The sequence below is a fragment of the Anabrus simplex genome, chromosome X (assembly GCF_040414725.1).
Source record: "Anabrus simplex isolate iqAnaSimp1 chromosome X, ASM4041472v1, whole genome shotgun sequence".
Classification (NCBI taxonomy): domain Eukaryota; kingdom Metazoa; phylum Arthropoda; class Insecta; order Orthoptera; family Tettigoniidae; genus Anabrus; species Anabrus simplex.
The window spans coordinates 204358039-204376631 of record NC_090279.1 but is presented as its reverse complement, the minus strand read 5'-3'; the positions used below and the strand labels follow the sequence as shown (position 1 = coordinate 204376631).

Below are 18593 nucleotides of genomic sequence, written 5' to 3'. Positions count from 1 at the left end.
TCCATCGTGCTCGTAGCTTATCATTCTGAAGACATTCCACAGCCCCCTGTTAGTATCCTGTACCTTGTTCTCGAAGCTGGTTGACGCTATTCATTTACGTATTATCTTTCAATTCAGGAGGCAGCAACGAACTAGATTCTGTTAGTGATGCTTAACAGAATCCATGATTTAACTGTCACGTGATATTTCTAGCCCAATACAAAAAACAAAACAAAGAACAAATGAACCGCTGAGAGCACAAAAAAGAACGTGTGAGAGGGAAAAGGGAACCTGTTTGTCGCCCAGTGCGATTATAACTGAAGCATGCTTATTCAGTTGTTTATAAGGTCCACAGGTGACTAGACTCTTGTTGTGAAGTGTGCCAAATACGCACCAATGCACGTATAGTTCGGGATTTCCCATCATCAGGATGTCCACTGCTAGGGAGGGGACGTAAACAAGGCAGTGACTGGAGATCAGTGTCATTCAGAACAGTGCGCTGTGTGGACGTCCAGTTTCCCACCAGGTGAGCGAGACTTCTCCGTGAGCTGTTCGTGTGAAGAATTTTATATTTAACTGGCAAGGTCAGTCTTACACAAGCATGCGCCTCAGTTTTCACATTCATACCATGATCTCTTACAGTGTGTATCCTTCTATTCTTGTTCTCTGTGATTACACCTGGTCTTATCTGTTACTGAATTCATCTATGAGTGTTCGGATATTTAGGACGTGAAAATCGCCCAAATATGCTCTTATGACCAAAAAATGGAAAATATTTAATGTACACCCAACGAGTGAGAGTAATAAATAAGTTACAAGATTGTGAGCAACTGCAAAATGACCTCGATAATGTTGTGAGATGGACAGCAGATGATGATAACCGGGGTTAAAAGTCAGGTTGTGAGTTTCACAAATAGGAAAATTCTTCTCAGATTTAATTACTGCGTTGATGGGGTGAACGTTTCTTATGGGGATGACTGTAAGTATCTAGGTGTTAATATAAGGAAAGATCTTCATTGGGGCAATCACATAAATGGGATTGTAAATAAAGGGTACAGATCTCTGCACATGGTTATGAGGGTGTTTAGGGGTTGTAGTAAGGATGTAAAGGAGAGGGCAGAGAAGTCTCTGGTAAGACCCCAACTAGAGTATGTTTCCAGTGTATGGGACCCTCACCAGGATTACTTGATTCAAGAACTGGAAAAAATCCAAAGAAAAGCAGCTCGATTTGTTCTGGGTGATTTCCGACAAAAGAGTAGCGTTACAATAATGTTGCAAAGTTTGGGCAGGGAAGACTTGGGAGAAAGGAGACGAGCGTCTCGACTAAATGGTATGTTCCGAGCTGTCAGAGGAGAGATGGCGTGGAATGACATTAGTAGACGAATATGTTTGAGTGGTGTCTTTTAAAAGTAGGAAATATCACAATATGAATAAAAGTTGGAATTTAAGAGGATAAACAGGGGCAAATATTCATTTATAGGAAGGGGAGTTAGGGATTGGAATAACTTACCAAGGGAGATGTTCATTAAATTTCCAATTTCTTTGCAATCATTTAAGAAAAGGCTAGAAAAACAACAGATAGGGAATCTGCCACCTGGGTGACTGCCCTAAATGCAGATCAATGCTGATTGATTGATTGATTGATTGATTGATTGATTGATTGATTGATTGATTGATTGATTGATTGATTGATTGATTGATTGATTGATTGATTGATTGATTGATTGATTGATTGATTGATTGATTGATTGATTGATTGCAACACACTACAAAATCTTACATTAAAATACAGAACAAGAACAATACGATCAAGGTCAACTGTTTTACAGCAAATGGTATTTTCATATTACAATCTGAACTCCAACTTTCGAGGCTTCTTAGAATATATATGTTTCAAGTTGCTTTACGTCGCACCGACTCAGATAGGTGTTACGGTGACGATGGACAGGGAAGGAGGCATCCGTGGCCTTAATTAAGGTACAGCCCCAGCATTTGCCTGGTGTGAAAATGGGAAACCACGGAAAACCATCTTCAGGGCTGCCGACAGTGGGGTTCGAACCCACTATCTCCCGAATACTGGATTCTGGCCGCACTTAAGCGACTGCAGCTATCGAGCTCGGTGCTTCTTACAAAATAGATTCAAGAGAACTGTTGGTCAATAGAGTCAACCCATTGAGGCGAGTTTCACATATTATGGTCACTTTCTGTTTAGTTTATTTTGTAATATATACATATGGGAGGGGGTTCTAACCAGTAGCGGCGTTAAGAAGCTCGGGTGTGGGCGGGGGGCTGCAATAAATGAAAATGGGGCCCTCATTTCCTGGTAAGGAACGTCAGAAGTTATTAAAATGAACAACAACGACGATAATACTAATAACAAGAAGAGGAAGAGGAAAATAAAAAGAAGTTACACAATTTAGTTTTTTAGTTTTCAAATCCGAAGGAATTAAAACAATACACGTATATGATACTAACACACACACACACACACACACACACACACACATACACACAAACAAAAAAGGCATATTCCATTTATAGTAACCGGAGACCCGAGTTCGATTCTCGCCTCTGCCACGAAATTTGAAATGGGATACGAGGGTTGGAACGGGGTACACTCAGCCTCGGGAGGTCAACTGGGTAAAGGGGGGTTCGATTCCCACCTCAGCCATTCTGGAAGTGGTTTTTCGTGGTTTCCCACTTCTCCTCTAGGAAAATGCTGGGATGCCCTTTTCTATTCTTCCCATCCCCATCCCCCCTATAAGACCCCTGTTCAGCTTAGCAGGTGAGACCGCCTAAACGAGGTACTGGTCCTCCTCCGCAGTTACTCCCACACCTTTGAGGCGGTAGAGCAGGGATCCCTCGCTGACTCTGAGGAAGAAGCAACACTAGAACGTAAACGGATTAAGATGGAAAGAAAGAAATTAATATAACCAAGAAATGGAGTTTTGCCACTAGTTCTCTTATATTAAAGAGATAATATAGTCTTATTGCACTACTTCAATTCAATCCCTTACTGGTTCTTTTAACTTCACTAGTCTTCTTCCCACACTTGTGGAATCGCGAGTGCGAACTGCGTCGCTCATGTGGATTTGGCCATATTTTACGTCCGGATGCCCTTCCTGACACCAACCCTATGTGGAGGGATGCAATCACTATTGCGTGTTTTTGTGGTGGTTGGTAGTGTTGTCTGAATATGAAGATGAACGTGTTGGGAGAAACGCAAACACCCAGTCCCCGAGCTAGAAGAATTAATCTGAAGCGATTAAAATCTCCGACCCAGGCGCGAATCGAACTCGGGACCCTCTGAACGGAAGGCCTAAACGCTTAAACATTCAGCCAATCTATCACACATTCATGATCAATCATTTAACTGTTGTCAGTACCGAGGATATAATGAATATTACAATCCTTTCCTTCGGTAGGAAAGCATTCATTGAAAAGTGTCTCTTTTAAATGTTTAAGAAAGATGAGGGGAGACAGATAATTTAGGCACCCGGGCTGAGTGGTTCAGACGGTTGAGGCGTTGGCCTTCTGACCCCAACTTGGCAGGTTTGATCCTGGATCACTCCCGTGGTATTTGAAGTTGCTCAAATACGTCAGCCTTCTGTCGGTAGATTTACCGCCACGTAAAAGAACTCCTGCGGGACTAAATTGCGGCACCTCAGCGTCTCCAAAAACCGTAAAAGTATTTAGTGGGACGTAAAGCAAATAACATTATTATTACTGGATAACTTAGGCGCTACCTGAACTGCTAAGACAAATAAGAAGATAAGACCTTTTGGTATTTCCTTGTCTTTTAACAAGGGTGACATTCCAGTAAATGTAAGTACACACACTGCACGCCTTACTCTAAAGAAAGTTTTTTCGAAACTAGTGATATAAAATCAGACGAGGTACAACATTCATGTTTGAGGCCTGAGCTTCAAGTTTTGCCACAATACCACAAACACAGTTACAACGGACATAACATTCAAAGAACAGTTCATTCTTTCGTGCAAAATGTAACCAAAGGATGACAGCCTAATGAAAATACACAGCCAGTGTCCAGTCATTCGACCGGGTCAAGAATGGAATGAATGAAGCCCCATCTAGCGGCAACACTGCCCAAAATCATTTCATTTCATCTTTCATTCATTAATCATTGCCCCAGAGGAGTGCGACATGCTTCGGCAGCCGGCACAATTCCTATCCTCCCCGCTAGAAGGGGGCTTCATTCCATTCCTGACCCGGTCGAATGGCTGAAAACAGGCTGTGGATTTTCATGCCATGTATTGCAAATAATGTAAGTATAGACAGCGCCAGTGGATGACATCGTACCAGAAAACAGGCTTGTAATAGATTTGCCATTCATAGAAATGTAAACTTTTAGAAATTCGGATGCTTTTCTTCCAATATATTACGCAAATGAACAACAATAGTCAAAGGGTTAAAATGCTATTTATTTCATGATATATTCGCCGTATCAAGTGTATTGATGAGCTCTGTCGACAGTAAACAGCCTTGATATGCGCCCCTCTGTGTCTTGAAGTTTTTACACATCTTACCTTGTACTCTGACAGCTGCAGTGTTTGATTCATGCAGGTTTAGGGAACATTCTATTAAATGAAAATTGCTGAAATAACCAGTGAAAGTTGTGGTTCATACACTTTTTATCTCTGTTCCTCAGTCTTTCTTACATTCGCACTATCCTTCTCTCTCCAGTCCTGCATGGGATCAACGGAAGAAAAGCAGGGCGTATTTCAGTTTTGTTAACACTTAAGAGTATGCGAGAGGATTGACCAATATATCTCTAAGAAAACTATTGGAATCCTGAACACTCTCTGGGTTTTTAAAGAGCTGAGAATGCTGGCCGCGCGGTGTAGGGGTAGCGAGCCCTGCCTCTTAACCGGAGGCACCGGGTTCGATTTATCTGGATCTGAGGGCTGATTTCGAGCTCCACTCGGCTTACGTGATTAGAATGAGGAGCTATCTGATGGTGAGATAGCGGCCAACAATAACAGCCGAGATGACTGCTCGTGCCGACTACACGACACCTCGTAATCAGCAGGCCTTCGGGCTGAACAGTGGTCGCTTTGTAGGCCATGGCCTTTCGGGACTGTTGAGCCATGGAGTTTGTTTTGTTTTAATAGATCAGAATGCAAGCCAATTTAGTTATTACGCGGTATCGTCTAGTAGCGCCCTCTTCCGTAATGTAGCGAGAGTAACATAAATTCTAGGGATTCGGATGGACCGTACCCCTAATGATTATGCAAAAGTTATAGCATAAACGTTATGCAGACGAGAGTATACTTGTTACTTGCTTCGGTAAGTTTACATTCTAACCTAGTACTGCCTAAAAATCAGGGCTCCACTCATCATTCAGCATGGAATCGAACTCGTCCAGCCGTCCTATATGACTCTGAATGCTGGATGACAAAGAAGAATTTAACATTGCTGAAATGGGGATGCTGGCAGGGACTCGTGCAATGACATACGCCAGTCTTTGACAATGAGATCTTGCCACCGTGTCACCACATATTTCACCCATTTTAATGTACTTACAGGTTATGGCGAGAACTTTCACGAGTTAAAACTGCAACCCATTTCCGAGATAATGAAATTTAAATACTTGAAGAATGCTTCACTTAAGGAGCAAGCGACACAGCGCTCCAAGCAACCTCTCCGCTTCACTAAGCTTGTGATTCACGGATCGAGTCTGGCCTCGCTGGTACGCTCATGTGAGGTGAATAGAGGAGGATAGGTTACCTAGGAAAATAGTGGATTCGGGCATGGAGGGAAAGAGAAGTAGAGGAAGAACAAAGAGACGATGGTTAAATTATTTAATGATGACGGGTGTGGAGCTAAACGAGGCAACATAATTAACTCAAAAATGCTGTCAAATTTCGCTTTCGAAAATGAAAAGGTCATAAATATACTTTTCAATAAATGAAACTCAAATGTATAAGGATTAATGAATCGTTTTCGAGGAATATCTGTACGGAATTTGCGATTCAGTACAACGACACGGGGATGGCGTATTTGAACACCTTCAAATACCCCCAAACTGAGCCAGATTTGAACATGCACATTGGACTCAGAAAGCTAGCGCCTTAACCGTCTGGGCACTCAGTCATGGCCATCCATCAAGACTCCACATCACAGCCTGCAAGATCACGCTGACCATCTGTACTCTAACGCCCCTCTTTGATAATATGTGTCTCAGTCATGGCCATCCATCAAGACTCCACATCACAGCGTGCAAGATCACATCGGCCATCTGTACTCTAACGCCCCTTTTTGATAATATGTGTCTCAGTCATGGCCATCCATCAATACTTCACATCACAGCCTGCACGGTTGCTAGGTAACACGGCGTCACACATTTTGTATCATTAATTTTAGATGGCCCCCAGCCGTAAGACATATTTATGTCAATAGGGGATTGTGAAGGTGCTTAGTTAAATCACATAGGCTTGCACACTGAACGCTGAAAGGCATAACATTTTATGGTGACGATGTATGTTGTCAGGTTAAACAGGCTGTGTCGGAACTTTAAAGCAGACAATGTAATGTTGTTACAGCTTTCTCCGTTGATGGATCGTGGTGTGGTGTTAATACATCTTTAATTCCAGACTCAGGCTATAATAACCTCTGTAACTTGTTTTTCCTGCGATCAGCTGACTACGTAAATGACACAACAGTGACGTAGCATCAGTCATTAATGCGATAAACATAATTACTGTAATAATATTTGGAGACTCCCGTCCGCACCATCACACTGGCACTCCTAGAATGGATTAGAGATATGGATAAAGTTTGCAAAGGCTCGCATGGAGCTCTAGCGTAGTCCTTCTTTCAAATGGAACTCACAAGGAGAGACCACCAAATAGATGTCATGAAATGTGACAAAACTAGCATCAAGTAATAAAAAGTGCGAAATGACCTCGATAATGTTGTGAGATGGACAGTAGGCAATGGTATGATGAAATGTCGTATGGCTTTTAGTGCCGGGATATCCCAGGACGGGTTCAGCTCGCCAGGTGCAGGTCTTTCTATTTGACTCCCGTAGGCGACCTGCGCGTCGTGATGAGGATGAAATGATAATGAAGACAGCACATATACTACACCCAGCCCCCGTGCCATTGGAATTAACCAATTAAGGTTAAAATCCCCGACCCGGCTGGGAATCGAACCCGGGACCCTCTGAACCGAAGGCCAGTACGCTGACCGATCAGCCAACGAGTCGGACAATGGTATGATGATAAACGGGGTTAAAAGTCAGGTTATAAGTTTCCCAAATAGGAAAATTCCTCTCAGTTTTAATTACTGCGTTGATGGGCTGAAAGTTCCTAAGTACCTAGGTGTTAATATAAGGACAGATCTTCACTGGGGTAATCACATAAATGGGATTGTAAATAAAGAGTACTGATCTCTGCACATGGTTATGAAGGTATATAGGGGTTGTAGTAGGAGAGGGCATATACTGTAAGTCTTTGGTAAGAACCCAACTAGAGTACGGTTCCAGTGTACATCACCAGGATTACTTGATTCATGAACTGAAAAAAAAAACAAAGAAAAGCAGCTCCATTTGTTCTGGGTGGTTTCCGACAAAAGAGTAGCATTACTAAAATGTTGTACAGTTTGGGCTGGGAAGACTTGGGAGAAAGGAGACGAGCTGCTCGACTAAATGGTATACTCCGAGCTGTCAGTGGAGAGATGGTGTGGAGTGACATTAGTAGACGAAATAAATTGGAGTGATGTCTTTTAAAAGTAGGAAAGATCACAATATGAAGATAAAATTAGAATTCAAGAGGAGAAATCGGGGCAAATATTCGTTTATAGGAAGGGGAGTAAAAATGAAATGGCGTATGGCTTTTAGTGCTGGGAGTCCCCAAGGACAAGTTGGGCTCGCCAGATGCAGGTCTTTTGATTTGACGCCAGCAGGCGACCCGCGCGTCATGATGAGGATAAAATGATGATGAAGACGATACATACACCTAGCCCCAGTGCCAGCGGAATTAACCAATTATGGTTAAAATTCCCGACCCTGGCGGGAATCGAACCTGGGAACCATGTGGCCAAACTCTAGCACGCTAACCATTTAGCCATGAAGCCGGACGGAAGGGGAGTTAGGGATTGGAAATCTTACAAGGCAGATGTTCAATACATTTCCAATTTCTTTGCAATCATTTAAGAAAAGGCTAGAAAAACAAGAGATAGGGAATATGCCACCTGGGCAACTGCCCTAAATGCAGATCGGTAGTGATTGATTGATTGATTGATTGATTGATTGATTGATTGATTGATTGATTGATTGATTGATTGATTGATTGATTGATTGATTGATTGATTGATTGATTGATTGATTGATTGATTGATTGATTGATTGATTGTACCAAATGATGTGTCACCTTCGAAGTCGGGGCTACTACCCCATAGTGTGCAAGAAATAAAAGTACCAGTATGTCGCATTATCGGTGACCACAACACATACTGCTCTGCGTGCAAGACTTAAACGCCCTGCGTGGGAAATGAGTTAGTTGATCAGCCTGCCAAGAAGGCATTCGCATTGCTCCCGTTGCCTTACAAAGTTCCTGGCTGGGAATCCGTTCTCAGCTGAGACATTTCGGGAATCGAACCCGGGCCTCCGGATGTGGCAGCTAATCACACTAACCACTACACCACAGAGGCGAACAGGGAGAGAACTACCGAACATAAATCCTTAATTGCTTTTTTTTTTTTTTTGCTAGGAGGAGGAGTGGCAGGCCATCCCTCTTTCCAATAAGCTGAGAGCGATGAATAATTAGTTTAAAAATAGTCAGTCGATGCAATTCGCAGGCTTAATTGTTATGACCTTTTTATTTGATTGCATGCCACTTTTGTTTAAAGGGTTTGTACTATTTATTTCAGCTTTAGTAATTTTCTATAGTGATGAATACATACATGGTGATTTGACTATTAATCGTTTTATTATTTTGGTTTTGATGTACCCACTTCCTTACCACCCTGTGCGTTATATAGGATCAGAATATCCGGGTGAGATGAGATAAACCTGGAAATCCCAGCCGTGCCTCACGATGCTGTGGTTCTGTGGTACATTGCCTTTCTCTTTCCCTAAACAAAGGAACTCTTCCCACAGCTAGTCTGTATATACGTACACAGAGTCCGCTATCATTTTTGGCAAAGTTAGAACTCTGACCAGTACCTCGCCCAGGTGGCCTCACCTGCTATTCTGAACAGGGGCCTTGTGGAGGAATGGGAAGATTGGAAGGGATAGACAAGGAAGAGGGAAGGAAGCGGCCGTGTCCTTAAGTTAGGTACCATCCCGGCATTTGCCTGGAGGAGAAGTGTGAAACCACGGAAAACCACTTCCAGGTTGGTTGAGGTGGGAATCGAACCCACCTTTACACTAACCACTACACCACAGAGGCGAACAGGGAGAGAACTACCGAACGTAAATCCTTAATTGGTTTTTTCTTGTTAGTTGCTTTACGTCACACGGACACAGATAGGTCTTATGGCGACGATGGGACAGGGAAGGGCTAGGAGTGGGAAGGAAGCTGCCGTGGCCTTAATTACTCCTTAATTGCTAGCAACCACGTACTACTTAATTGATAACTGTTGGAATTATTAGGATTGTTACGTGTATCCACAGCTTCCCGTATAATCATAGATCTGTACTGCTTAGTGTGGGTAAGAATTCGAACATCTTGGAGCACGACATCATGACATCATCAGCGTGCTCTAACTATTGCTGACTTGTCTGGTTGGTTCAGACGGATATTCCGTTCGTGTTCTTTGATACGAGTACCAGTGGACTGGCATGTTTGGCCAATGCATACCTTACGGAAAGTACAGGGAATTTCATACACCCTTTGCACGAATTTCTTTGGCAATGGATGAACTTATTTTATGATGGCGGGCGTTTCTCAATGTGTCACCATAAGGGCAGTTTCCTAAAGACGTGACCCAGTGTTTCGTTCTTACTTATGATATTTAGCAAGCGGTCTATCTCTTCCCAAAATTCGCCGCTGGCAGTCTGTGAATTTCCTCTCATTTCTCTGATGCAATGAACGCCGCCACTTTTTTTATTTTATTTTCTGTTATTAACACTTGCAACATTTTTACTTGATGAGCGTTTAACTGTCGTAAGGCACATAAACATACTGTATGTATGATAAGAACTTCACAAAATACAGCGTGAATGCATCTTGAGTGGACTTTCACTTTAGTTCCATCAAGCAAGTTCGGTTGAGAACGAAATCCGCCTTAACCTCCTACGAACAGAGTACCTGGAACATGACCCAAACAAACAACACCATCACCAGGGGCTGTATCTTAATTAAGGCCACAGTTGCTTCCTTCCCGCCTCCTAGCCCTTTCGTACCCTTCGTCACCATAAGACCTATCTGCCTCGGTGCGACGTAAAGCAAATTGTAAAAACTCACAGTCCAAAAAGGGGCAAAGGCCCGGAAAATTTAATTTAATCGTCATGAAAATAAACAAGTCCAAAACAAAAGTAATGGAGTGCAGTCGAACGAAGTCAGGTGATGTAGGAACTATTCGATTAGGAAAGACACAACTCAACAACTTAAGCAATATAGCCGGAAGGGTAGGACTGAGGATCGCCTACAACAAGACAAAGACATTGAATACCACTGAGGATTGGACAACACCGGAAGGCACCGTGAAAAAGGTGGACAAATTCAAGTACTTAGGAGAATTTATAACAGGAAGGAATAGGAGCAGTGAGGGAATAACAGAGAGGATAAAGAAGATGCGATCAGCCTTCTGTATGACCAGAGATATATACAATAAAAAGAATATATCTACAGACGCAAAGATTAGACATTACAAGGCAACGGTGAGAAATGCTGTATTATATGCTGCTGAGACAATAGCACTAGGAAGAAATGATGCGGAACAACTAGAGAAAGAGGAGAGAAAAATATTGAGGAAAATACTAGGCCCTAAGAGAGAAGGTGAGAGATGGATGTGGAGACCCAGGGAAGAACTATACCGGGACATGAGGACAATCTCAGAAGAAATCAGACTGAAAAGAGCAAGGTTTGCGGGACATGTAATCAGGATGAATATGGATAGAATGACGAAAAGAGTATGGGAAACAACAGCGAGGACACGAGGAAAGACAGGAACCAAGTGGGTAGTTGAACTCCGGAAAGATTGGTAGGAATTGGGGATCAAGGTGGAAGAAAAGGAAAATTGGAGAAGCAAGTACATGCCGACTAATATGCCAGAGATCAATGATAGGGATGGATACAGGAAAAGGATTGAGAGTCACCAGTGGAGTAGACAAGAGAAGAGGATACTGAATATCTCGGAAGAAGAGCGAGAGAGAAGAAGAGAAAGGATGAAGAGGTTCTGGGAGGAGAAGAAGAAATGCAATCCATGAATGAGCTGTCCGTGATCCTACAGAGGCCGTAACGCAAGAAGAAGAATATTCGATTAGGAAATGATAATATTAATGTTATTGGCTTTACAAATACGACACGCGAAATGGAAAGGCCAAGCAGCACTTTCAGTAATAAAGATTTTAGAAAATAAGTTCCATAACATACACTATAAAATTCAAAAATTGGTTTTTCAAGCTGTAGTAAAGAGCAGAATGTTATATGGTTCTGAGATGTAGGGAGTAGAAGAGGCGAGTGAGATGCCGAACCAAATAGTAAGTAAGTTTAGCAAAATTGTAACGGGACTGCCATACTGTACAGCAAGTTGTGGTGCAAGACTAATATGTGATGAGAAATATTCAAGTATACATTGTAAAGAGAATTATAAGTTATTGGTTAAGGGTAAAAAAGGAGAAGGGGCTGCTCCTGCAGAGGGCATATCAACACCAAAGGGACAGCAACCTATGTCATACATCACATCTAAGCCACCAGGTTTTGAGCTTGCCAGAAAAATTTGGTGTACTCTAAACCGAATCAGAACTAATTGTGGCAGATGTGCAGACTCCCTTTATAAATGGAAGAAAATTCCATCTCCCGAGTGTAGTTGTGTTGCTGAGAGACAAACTGTTCAGCATATTATCCAAGAATGCTCTCTAACAGCCTTTTCAGGAGATCCAGCCGAGTTCCTGATGGCTATTCAAAACGGTGTTAATTATATTAGAGATACCAATCTGACATTTGACTTCATGTGTTCAGACGTGTAAATAGTTTTAAAATACTTTTATTGTGATGTGATTGTAAATCATACGATAAATAAATAATGGCCGAAGGTGAAAAGTATCTTAGAGGGGAGAGGCTATACTATTGAAGAGAATTGTACTAAAGGTCAAGGATATTCAAAGACAGTTGTTGGAATCTGAGTGCAGCAGCAAGCCGACCCTCTCGGTATTTAATATGATAAACCAGGAAACTAATGTGGGGATAAGTAATGTCAACAGAAGAGAATGGATTATGGGAATCGAAAAAAATCAAGGGATGGATAAGGGAAAAGGACAATACAAGTTGTGTGTTGTGTGGGGGAAATAAGAGAAGAATTTCATCTCCTAAAATTTATGTAAAGAAACTATAGTGATTAGAAGAAAACTTGTTCGTAATAATGAAGTATTAGTATTAAGTCATAAAGAGAATGAGTGTAAAATTATAAGATGGATGAAAAATGAATGGAATAATCCTAGTAATGTAAAGAAGTAGGCCTACTTAGTTATAGTTAGAAATATGTGTACCGTTATACGAAAGTTACAGGAAAGGGGAAGTGATAGTATTTAGCTGTAATCAAACAGTAGAAGATTATTGGAGGGGCGGTAAAAGAGTAGATAAGGGTAGCTTGCATTCGGCAGATAGTGGGTTCGAACCCCACTGTCGGCAGCCCTAAAGATGGTTTTCGGTGGTTTCCGATTTTCACACCAGGCAAATGCTGGGGCTGTACCGTAATTAAGGCCACGATCGCTTCCTTCCCACTCCTAGGCCTTTCCTATCCCATCGTCGCCATAAGACCTCTCTGTGTCGGTGCGACGAAAAGCAACTAGCAAAAAAAGTGAGGGAATTATGTATAAAGAAAATAAAGGAAGTGGACATGTGATTAGTGAGCAAGAGACACTTGGACACAATCAATCAATCAATCAATCAATCAATCAATCAATCAATCAATCAATCAATCAATCAATCAATCAAATACTGATCTGCATTTAGGACAGTTGCCCAGGTGGCAGATTCACTATCTGTTGTTTTCCTAGCCTTTTCTTAAATGATTTCAAAGAAATTGGAAATTTATGGAACATCTCCCTTGGTAAATTATTCCAATCCCTAACTCCCCTTCCTATAACTGAATATTTGCCGAGTTTGTCCTCTTGAATTCCAACTTTTTCTTCATATTGTGATCTTTCCTACTTTTATAAACGCCACTCAAACTTATTCGTCTACTAATGTCATTCCACGCCATCTCTCCTCTGACAGCTCGGAACATACCACTTAGTCGAGCAGCTCTCCTCTTTCACTCAATTCTTCTCAGCCCAAACTTTGCAATATTTTTGTAACGCTACTCCTTTGTCGCAAATCACCCAGAACAAATCGAGCTGCTTTTCTTTGGATTTTTTTCCAGTTCTTGAATTAGGTAATCCTGGTGAGGGTCCCATACACTGGAACCCTACTCTAGTTGGGGTCTTACCAGAGACTTATATGCCCTCTTCTTTACATCCTTACTACAACCCCTTAACACCCTCACAACCATGTGCAGAGATCTGTACCCTTTATTTACAATCCCATTTATGTGATTACCCCAAGGAAGATCTTTTCTTATATTAACACCTAGATACCTACAATGATCCCCAAAAGGAACTCTCACCCCATCAACGGAGTAATTAAAACTGAGGGGTATTTTCCTATTTGTGAAACTCACAACCTGACATTTAACCCCGTTTATCAACATACCATTGCCTGCTGTCCATCTCACAACATTTTCGAGGTCACGTTGCACACACGGAAGAGAGTTATCGTGTGTGACTACTGCAGTACATATGGGGCACTGTAGCTCAGCAAGCATATCGGAGGGAAGTTGGTTGAATCAGCAAACAGTCTTGGATAGACACGACAGGCTGATTCAGCCAAGGTTTAACATGAATATTACTTTTGCCGTATTATCAGTAGTGCAATTTAACCAACTATTTATGCAATCCATTATTTAGTTCATTCATAGGTCTGTTGCAAATGGAGGATAACTTTGTACACACTTGTCATATATAAATTATTGGCCTTACATCCCACTGACTACTTTTAAGGTTTTCGGAGACGCCGAGATACCGGAATTTTGTCCCACATGAGGTACTTTAGCTGCCAGTAAATCTACCTACACGAGGCCGACATATTGGAGCACCTTCAAATACTACCAAACTGAGCCAGGATCGAACCTGCCAAGTTGGGGTCAGAAGGCCAGCGTCTCAATCGTCTGAGCCACTCAGCCCGTCGATTACGAAATGGAATCTTGAAGGAAACGGATGAATATTGTTACTTAGGTGCAAAATAACTATGGCAGTAGTAAGGAGAACATAAAATACAGCAAGGAAGGCGTTTGTTAAGAAAAGAAATTTGTTCATTTCGAACATTGAAATAGGAATTAGAAAGATTTTTTGAAGACATTCGTTTGGAGCGTGGCATTGTATGGAAGTGAAACGTGCATGATAACTAGTAGGGGAAGAAAGAGAATAGAAGCTTCTGAAATGTGGTGTTACAGAAGAATCTCCCTGTGGGTGGGGGCCTGTCGTACGAGGCTCCAGGGGCTGTGAACTTGGGAGCGTGGGTTGGCAACCACGGTGTTTTTAGGTGAGTCCTGGCATTGCTCCCACTTACTTGCACCAGGCTCCTCACTTTCATCTATCCTATCCGCCCTCCCTCATTTAACTTTTGTTCTTTTCCGACCCCAACGGTATTAGGTTTCCGAGGCCTTAAGAGTCATTCATTTTCACACCCTTCGTGTCCGACTCGTTGGCTGAATGGTCAGCGTACTGGCCTTCGGTTCAGAGAGTCCCGGGTTCGATTCCCGGCCGGGTCGGGGATTTTACCCTTCATTGGTTAATTCCAGTGGCCCGGGGGATGGGTGTTTGTGCTGTCCCCAACATCCCTGCAACTCACATACCACACATTACACTATCCTCCACCACATTAACACGCAGTTACCTACACATGGCAGATGCCGCTCACCCTCATCGGAAGGTCTGCCTTACAAGGGCTGCACTCGGCTAGAAATAGCCACACGAAATTAAAAAAATTAACACCCTTCGTGGCCCTTGTCTTCCTTTGGCCGGTATTTTCATTTTTCGAAGTGTCGGATCCCTTCCATTTTTCTCTCTGATTAATGTTATATAAAGGATGGTTGCCTAGCTGTACTTCCTCTTAAAATAATAATCATCACCACCACCTCTTCCTTTGGCCCACGAACCTACTACGCTGGCGTAGCAGGGGGAGAGGTGATACTCCCACGTGGGCCTCCCAGGTGGCGGATAGGGGGGTCCTAACCGGCTTGCCGGCGGGAAATAAAATACCTCTCGCGGACCAAACACACAACCCCCTGTGGGTGGGGGATGCAGTCGAAAAACACCATCATGTGTGGAATACCGCTACTTTTGATTACTGTAGTACCGCAACATGACAAATAGCATGGTTCAACTTCACTGGCAATAAGTACCATTATGAGGCACTGATGACTTGGATTTTGGACTCCTTTAAGCTTCATCGATTCAGTATTGTGCTATAGAAGCAGTCCCTTGTTCAGTAATACTATTGTTTTACGCCAGTTTCTGTGAATGAGAGACATTGCGGGTCGGGTCCACTGATTGTTTTAAATTCATATCCTTCCATTTATTCTTCGTCCTCACGTTTTGAATTCTGGTCAGTGGAGGATTTTGGACTTTTAATTTGTAATTACATTTCGTCTCATTTCGCACCGTTAGGGGCCGATGACCTAGATGTTAGACACTTTTAAACAACAAACATCATATTCCTTTAGCCGATACCTACATTTTTCGAAGTTTCTGATCCCTCCCTTTTTCATCTCCGATTAGCGTTATATAGAGGATGATTGCCTAGTTGTATTTCATCTTAAACCAATAATCATCACCACCACCACTTACAGAAGAATGCTGAAGGTGAAGGGATACAGAATCGATTTGGTGAGAGGAGATCGATTTGGCTAAATTTGACGAGATTAAGTGATAGAATGATAGGACACATCTTAAGACACCCAGGACTTGTTCAGTTGGCTTTTGAGGGAAGTGTAAGCGGTAAGAACGGTAGTGGTAGCCCAATAAATTAATATGACGAGCAGATTAGAGCAAACGTAAGATACAGTTTTTACGTAGAAATGAAAAGGTTACCAAAGCATAGGATGACATGGAGAGCTGCATCAAACCAATATATGCACTGATTATCCAAGCAACAACAACAACAACATTCTTCTAACTTGTTAAGCTCTTTCATCAGAAGTAGTTAAAATACAGGTTCTTTTGTGACTGTCGGTTCCATCTCCTTTATATTCATTTATGTTGCAACAACAGCATCTGCTCTTTCATATTGATGAGGAAAATCTTTCGACAAATGACTCAGTCACCATTTGAATATTGTGACTCAATTCCTTTGTATCTTCTTTCAGGGTTCCAAACCTTTGTCGTATCATCCAGTTAACAGAGTTCTTGAGGAAGAACATTTCCGTTTACATAGGACTGCTTTGAGTTACGCTTCGGTTGCTTTAGTATCAGAAGATTGCATTTTGTTCGTTTTCCCTAATTGTGTGATCCACAGCTGAACTTGTAAAACATACACAGGCATTTCCTGCTAAAGGAACGGCACATGTTTCTTGACCTTCGCAGAAACTTTAATCCCTTTCGTCCGTCACTGTTTGGTATTGTAATTGCATTTTCCAGTTTGCAATCCCTCCAGAATACAAATGAGAACGATTCATTTAACTGAATTAAAGTACAGTTCTTAGAAAATCGATTTGCCGATTTCAAAAAACCTGGAAAATAATGGTATATTTTTTGTAAATTTTCTTGCACGTCTAGCCTGCAAGCATAGGAATGAATTTGCAGCTAGAATTAATATCAGTGCAAAATGATACCTTTAAGCAAATCTTTCTTACATGAAATTATGATTTTTTTTACAGTTGTTAACATTTTGGGTATGTTGTACTTGCTTCTGGTTATTGATGCGAGCAACTGTGTTTTTTTTTTAAATTACAAATGAACAGGTCAAAACATAGATAGCGTGTGATTGGTGACAATCTTCTGGCGCAGCTGAAAATAGGGAAAGTCCTCTCAGTTTTAATTTCTGGGTTGATGGGGTGAAAGTTCCCTTTGGAGATCATTGTAAGTACTTAGGTGTTAATATAAGGAAAGATCTTCATTGGGGTATTCATATAAATATGGTTGTAAATAAAGGGCACAGACCTCTGCGAGGATATTTAGGATGTAAAGGAGAGGGCATATAAGTCTCTGGTAAGCCCCCAACTAGAGTATGATTCCAGTGTGTGGGACCCTCACCAGGATTACTTGATTCATGAACTGGAAAAAAGAATCCAAAAAAAAGGAGGTCAATTTGTTTTGGGTGATTTCCGACAAAAGAGTAGCATTACAAAAATGTTGCAAAGTTTGGGCTGGTAAGACTTGGGGGAAAGGAGACGAGCTGCTCGACTGAGTGGTATGTTCCGAGCTGTCAGTGGAGAGTTGGCGTGGGAGGACATCAGTAGACGAATACGTTTGAGTGGCGTCTTTAAAAGTAGGAAAGATCACAATGTGAAGATGAAGTTGGAATTCAAGAGGACAAATAATTGCAAATGTGAAAGACATGTAATTGAAAGTAAAACTGGGTCCTTATGTTTTCACGACCCGTAATTATTGTATACATGATATAGGCTTTTTGGGCTTATGCCGTGTCAAGAAAATAAGGTGAAATCAGAGTTCTCTGCAAAATGTAAGAAGTATGGTTTTCCGTTGTTTCCTCTTTTCATAGCTGGGGATGTATATCATATAAGGCCACGGCCGCTTCCTTCCCACTCCTAGGCCTTTCCTATCCCATCGTCGCCAAAAGACCTACCTGTGTCGGTGTGACGTAAAGGAAATAACAATCAGGCGGGGTTCTGCCTCTAGGTCACATGGTGACGTGCCCCTCCACCGATTAAAACTATTATAAAAATCAGAACAACATTATGGACGGTTAGTGTCACGACCACCTTCAGTGAGTTCAAGAGGCTATGATTCACCATGGTTGTTCCTGTTCTAGCAGCCCTGGACTAAACTAGGCAACATAGTAAAGGTCTAATCCCGGATGGGACCGACTCGTTCGTATACCTGAACATCATCCCCTAATTCTGCGAGCTGTGAGGGCTGAAGGGGGTTATGGCAAATTCCATTGACCCGGTCACAGTATTTCTACGACGTGACACTTCAGCGCTAGTTCGTATTTTGAACTTACTTCTCTTACAGCCTACTAGATAGCACCAGTGGCGGTGGGCCCTTAGGGGCACAAGGGCACGTGCCCTGTCAAGTTTTTGCACTCAGAATTTCAGGAAATAATTTATAATTTAGTTGGGCTACAGCCGAACAACAGAATTATTTCTACAAATATTATCACGTCGAAATGTTATATTCTTAACTGGATTACGGATTTTGGTAGGTA

At 42.0% G+C, this 18593-nt stretch overlaps 1 protein-coding gene across 2 annotated transcripts in view; it reads left to right on the top strand.

Moving 5' to 3' along the window:
* Nucleotides 1–339: 339 nt before the first annotated feature.
* The window catches only part of LOC136886435 (G-protein coupled receptor Mth2), a 205674-nt gene continuing 187420 nt past the window's right edge, over nucleotides 340–18593 (top strand). Inside the window, exon 1 of one of the 2 annotated variants that reach the window (XM_067159213.2) lies at nucleotides 340–505. The gene's annotated coding sequence lies outside the window, so the exon portion shown is untranslated. Of the gene's footprint in view, nucleotides 564–18593 lie in introns of both variants that reach the window. The other variant, XM_067159214.2, reaches the window with a different exon arrangement.